This window comes from Arachis duranensis, chromosome 4 (genome assembly GCF_000817695.3).
Source record: "Arachis duranensis cultivar V14167 chromosome 4, aradu.V14167.gnm2.J7QH, whole genome shotgun sequence".
In the NCBI taxonomy this organism is placed as follows: Eukaryota; Viridiplantae; Streptophyta; class Magnoliopsida; order Fabales; family Fabaceae; genus Arachis; species Arachis duranensis.
This window is the reverse complement of record NC_029775.3, coordinates 69,871,070-69,877,709: the sequence shown is the minus strand read 5'-3', so window position 1 is coordinate 69,877,709 and position 6,640 is coordinate 69,871,070.

The window sequence follows — 6,640 nt, the reverse complement described above, 5'->3', positions numbered from 1 at the left end:
TAGATTATATATATTAATTAAAAAACATAATATACAGTTGTGTAATATATTAAAAAAAGTGTAATATATAATAAGAAGTCTAGTAGTAGTTATGTTGCTTCCACAGTCCATACAGAATTTTAAATAGACACAAACTCCGTGCGAATTGAATTCGAGTGAGCAACTGACCAAAAAGATAAAAGTCAATTTTACAGTGTCTATGAATTGATATCCAAATTTTATTTAATTTATTTTTGTAATAAATTTTAATTTTTTAAAAATTAATTATTATTATATTTTTTAAATTAAATATTATTTTTTAATAAATAACATCACTTTTTAGACATTATAACATTTACAAAAAATATATCAATTGCCACCATGTCAAAAGAATAACAATTTAATAAATAATTTATAAAATAGTGTTATATTAAACATGTTTTGTCGGTACTTCACTCAGCCAAAAAAAAAAATTCATTTTTGTTTGCAATTAAAAAAAAACCTTTCATCTGTTGGTAATAATTGTGGTAATTTACTTAGTAGTACATATATAATTTGAAATTTCTGAAAAGTCAATAATGCCTCGTCAATACTTCAGTAGTTCAGTACTTCACTCACTAAAAGAAAGTATTTTTTTTTTTTATTTGTGATTCCAAAAAAGAAAAAAAAACCTCTTTTATTTGCTGGTTTGCAATTCAAAAAAAGCTCTTTTATTTATTGGTAATAATTATGGTAATTTACTTAGCAGCACATATAAAATTTGAAAATTCCAAAAAGTCACGAATGTTTTTTTTGTGCTTCACTGAGCAATAGAAAGCATTCTTTTCTTGTTTGCAACTCAGAAAAGGATCGTTCTACTGTATAGATTCAACTTGGTAAAGATATATAAATATCTTTTAGGGTGAACTATTTTGTGACATGTAGACCTTTTGTTCCTCTTTAAGAAACAATTTGGCAAATCACATTTGGCTTGAGGGTTTATTTAAAGCAGGTGAGCCATTAGTGAGTTTTGGATTACCAGTTCATCGCTGACGACCTTTCTGTTGTAATCGGGTTCTCTTGGACCCTTTGTATTATAAAAGAGTAAATTTAATAAAATGATATGAAATTATTTGTTTGAAGCTTTAATGAACCTACATGAAAAAAATAATGAAAGTATTAATGTGTGATTATATTGAGGACGATAGCCAAAAAACAGCAACCTCCTGCTCACTCAATTCGTATTTTCCTCAGTCTCAAACTAAGCGCTTTTTTTTTTTTCTTGTCATGGGTTAGGATTGGAAAAGACCGACCCGACCCCGAAAACATACACATATACCATCCATTAATTCAAATATTACCGATACACCCACTTTCCCCTCTCATAATTCAACCGAACTTAATCCTTACGAAGAACGCCCCTGACACTATATTGATTAGACTCAGCCGTCGGAGACTCTTATACAATCGGAGGGTTTTGTTCGCTGCTGCTATGGAGTCAGTTGATTGAGGCGTTATGGTTGGAGTGGATACACACGGTACAATTGGGTGGGTGCGGGAATGCTGCTGCTGCTCCACCGCCTCTTCACCGCCAGTTGCTGCGCCTTGGCCCTGGTGTAGCAGTCGCAAATCCTTGCCCGTTGCTGGCGACATCTTCATTGCTTGCTTTTGTTGGTTCTCTCTCCAATCAAGTCTGCTTCCGACTACGTTTGCCAAAGAGAATACGACGCTATTTCTCTGAACTATTGGCCCTTCTTGCTGAAGCATCGCCCACCGTTTTGCTCGCCGTCCATGACCACCAGTGTCTTGTTCCTCAAGCTTGTTGTTCGTAGTCTTTCTTCGTTTGCTCAGCCACGCTTCCGCTGCCGTCACGATCAGTTGCTTCTGTCGTCGTCTGGCCGTCGTCGTGTTCGAAGTCTCGAACCCCTTTCCACAATCACCAATGGCAGCTCCTTTCTCGATCTCTGAGTCTGTCGTCTGGGTGTACCTCTGCTGAGTAGCGCTTCTGCCGCCGTTTGTCACCTCGTCGCCGTCCTCCGTGGCTCTGAAGCACCTTGGGTCATAACAATAATTATAAAGTACACATCAATTTGAGATAATAAATTAAAAAATGGGGTCAATAAAAATTGTTGGGTATATACATATGTTCCCAGAAATTAGAACCCCAACTCTCCAAGTTCTTTTTCGGATTGCCAAAACCACACATAAAATACAAGCATTGAAAGATCTATTCGGCAATTTAACAAAAGTGTCCAGTAGACATCCATTAACAGGCCAAATACGAGCCCATTAACCCCTCACATCATTCTCATCCCGGCTTGTCCCTTAGTCAACATTCAGCCAACATACCCCCGCAGCAATCTCTGTAAGCTGCTTCCACTACTATCAGCATAAATCCATGTGCCTGCATGACATTCATTCTAGGAGAATATATGTACAAAAGCATCTGTATACTATAATTGTCCTTGAGAAAAAGTTCTTTCATTTTCTCGTAATAATTAAAAAAATTTACTTAGCAAGCTAAACATATATAATTTTGGAAATTTCGAAAAGTCATCTATGTATTGTCAATAGTCCACTTAGCAAAAGAAATCGTTCTTTTTTTTTGTTTGCAGTTCAGAAAAAGCTATTTCTTTTGCTAGTAATACTTATGGTAATTTACTTATATTAGCAGAATATATAATTTGAAAATTCCAAAAAGTCTTTAATGACATTGCCTAATTGCTGGAATATTATTGAGTCTGATAAGGAAATAAAAACCAAGAATAAAAGACATAACAAAAATGAAAATTTTTTAAATAAATAAAATAAATATTTTAATTAGTTAAATAAGTAATTTGGAGAGGTTTTATTGATTTTTGTAATATGTCTTATCTTATGTCTTATCTTGTTTATACTGTAAATGAGATAAGGCACAAACCCAAGTCCATGTATCACGTGTGTACATGTATTATGTGAAAAAGAATGAACTTCACGTATCACATTTACACTGTAAACGAGATACGTGCTAACTTAAAATGTTTACATTGTAAAAGGATCTTAAAACTATTGGTATTCTCCACAAACATCTCAATCCTTCTTCTCTTCCATTTTTTTTAGAAAAATTTAGTAAAAATATCTAGTGGTAGTGGTTTATTTGTTGTGACGGTGTATCCCAACTGTCACATGAGAAACAGTGATAGTGTGGTTATATATGAGTGTAAAAATCTTACATTGCTGTGCACTTGGAGAGAAAGTTCTTTGTTCGAGTTAAAGAGTCTGATATTGATGCACGTTGGTGGCGGAGAGAGAAAAGAGGTTGGAAGAGTTGGGTATAGGATGCTAATACCGATGAGAGGTGGTGCATTTTGGTTTCGTCTGTTCTGTCTCGATGGCGATGAGTATGTGCGCCTAATATTTGACGCCCATGGGAGAATCATGGTTGAACAATGATGGAGTTTTCTGTGGAGGTTTGGTGATGTTAGTAGTGGTGGTTTTGACAGCTTGAATTTTATCCAGGATGACCCACCTCTTGCACCATGACCTTTGCACTGTGCGTCTGTGCCAGTCCAGTGGTAGACATGGACGTTGATGGTGAGGAATCCGATGAAGAATATGTTGCCGATAGCCACAAAAGTGGTTCCTCTAACAATGATGACGAGGATGAGTTCATACCAGAGACTCCCGTTGGGGATCAGCTCGATACCTTTTTCCTGCTCCAAAACCAATTATGGAATTATCAGCTGTACCCAGCCACTACCATACTTTGGATTTGGATGCGATGCACAAGGTAACTCCATTTTTCAATATGGGGGCGGATGATTATAACATCGACGGAGGCGTGGAGTTTAAGGTTGGTCACAGATTCAGAAGCAGAGAGGCAGTACTACAAGGCGAGAAGAACTACAGCATTTGGAGAAGTACTGAGTACTGAGTTTGTTGAGTCGGGTTAGTTAAAATACCATGTGCATTATCGGCAATTTACTGATGGTTGACCTTGGAGTTTCTATGTCACCCTACGACAGAATCTCATATATTGGTAAGTGTTATAGTCCTTTAATGGATTATCATATTTGTCATCCTTCTTTTGATTGGAATATCATTCGATTATATTTCAAATCATAAATTCGGTAGATCACACATGTGTTTAGCCCCCACCATTTCTCAAGATCATCGACAGTTAGACAACAACCTCATATGTAGAATCACCATGCACCTCATATAGTACAGTCCATTAGTTACCATTCCTGTTCTACAAGGTACAGTGAGACAGAGATATCACTTCAAACCATCATATAGGAAGGTTTGGATGGCAAAGCTAAAAGCAATTGCGTAGATATATGGTGATTGGGAGGAGTCATACAAAAAGGTGCCATGATTTCTCCAAGCATTGTAGAGTTGTTGTCCTGGCACGGTATGTGATCTCAGTGCGGTACTGTACTATGATGGTTACTTGATGGTGTGCGACTGCTCCTAGTTTGATAAGTTGTTTCGGGCATACCCTCGCTGTATTGAAGCTTTCAAGCATTGTAAGCCCTTCGTCTTCGTTGATGGCACACACTTTTATGAAAAATATGGAAGTGTGTTGCTAATTGTAGTTGCACAAGACAGTAACAGTAACATCCTTCATGTAGCATTCACAATTGTAGAGTTTGAAACTACGAAATCTTGGTCGTTCTTCCATACCAACCTGAGACACCATGTGACACCACAAGAAGGGCTTTTGATTATATCTGATAGATCCCAAGCGATAAAAGAAGCACTTAGAGCCGATGAGAGCCTCTGGAAGACTCCTAGAGCGTTCCATGCGTATTGTGTCAAGCACATGGCTACAAACTTCATGTTTCATTTCAAGTCTACCGAGAGCAAGCGATATCTCATTAATACTTCTTATAGCCTAGTAAGGCTAGGTATGAGTGGTACATGGATGCTTTAAGGATGCTATCGCAAGAGATAGCAAACTGGGCCGGTAGATTTAATAAAGAAATATGGTTACAACATTGCGATAGTGGTTGTTAGTTTGAGCACATGACAACTACTCTCTCCGAGTGCATCAACGCAGTTTTTAAGGGTACATGATATTTACCAATTTCAGCTATCGTGAGATGCACGTATGAGAGTGCAACAATTGTTTGTCCAGAAGAGGGCAGGGAGGCACATGCTCAAATGGCTGCGGGTAATCAGTTTTCCAATGAACACTTCCTCTCCTAAACATGGCACGCTTGTTATTAATGTGGCATGCTCTTGTAGTTCTTTTTTAAGGCATGGTATGCTTGCTCCCAGCATAGCACGCTCCTTGGCAAAAATTGGATTCATGAGTACGCACAACTTGAATTTCTGTTCTTAGGCGTGGCACACACTATTCTAGCATGGAATGCCTTCCTTCAATGTGTGGCATGCTTGGTTATCTTGGATAGGGCGTGGCACACATATGCTTAGCGTGCGTTGCCCATTCTGCTTTGGAGGACTTGTGCATACGCACAGCAAGGCACTTACTGATACTTGTGCATACGCATGGGGCACGTGGTGCGCGGAATTACACTTCGCACAACTGAACCAGCAAGTACACTGGTTCATCCAAGTAATACCTGAGTGAGTCAGGGTCGATCCCACGAAGATTGTTGGCTTGAATCAAGCTGTGATTATCTTGTAGATCTTAGTAAGGCAAATGGAAAAGTTGTTTATTTATTTAAAGTGCATAAAAGTAAAATAAAGATAACGTTACTCAATTGAAGGTGAATGCAGTGATAAGAAGATGGTTAAGGCTTTAGAGATGCTTTGTTCTTCTGGATTAATTCGGTCTCACTGTCTATGCCAAATGTGAATGATTTCTTCTATGGCATGTTATATGTGATCAACGCCTTTCTTGAGAGGTCACCAATTCTCCTCCAGGCTGAACACCAGGGTTAGTGCGCATCCAATTTGATTGAGGGTGAAGCTTCTGCAGTCAATTCCCCTTGATGATCCTACTCAAAATGCCACAGACAAGGTCGAATCTTCCAAATCAGAGAATGCTGTACCTTTGGTTCTAGCCTTTACCACAAAGACCCTAATCTCCCCATACCTCGGCTAAACTGGTGTCTCGAGAAGTCCCCAACGAAGTCATGGATTAGCCGTCTAAGAGATGTATAATCAATCTAGTGGTTCATTAATATCCGATGAAAGATGCTCGCTAAACTCATGTAGAATATAGATAGCCTTGTGCCGGTTCAACTCATTCATAAGGTTGAAGAACACAGATACATCTTAGAATAGAGAATCAAATACGAATTAAGATAGAACAGTAATACTTTTATTAATCCATAAAACTCAGCAGAGCTCCTGATGAGCGGATAATTTGTACGCTTTTTGGCATTGTTTTTAGTATGTTTTTAGTATGATCTAGTTAGTTTTTAGTATATTTTTATTAGTTTTTAGTTAAAATTCACTTTTCTAGACTTTACTATGAGTTTGTGTATTTTTCTATGATTTCAGGTATTTTCTGGCTGAAATTGAGGGACCTGAGCAAAAATCTGATTCAGAGACTAAAAAGGACTGCAGATGTTGTTGGATTCTGACCTCCCTGCACTCGAAGTGGATTTTCTGGAGCTACAGAAGCCCAATTGGCGCGCTCTCAACGGCGTTGGAAAGTAGACATCCTGGGCTTTCCAGCAATATATGATAGTCCATACTTTGCCCAAGATTTGATGGCCCAAACCGGCGT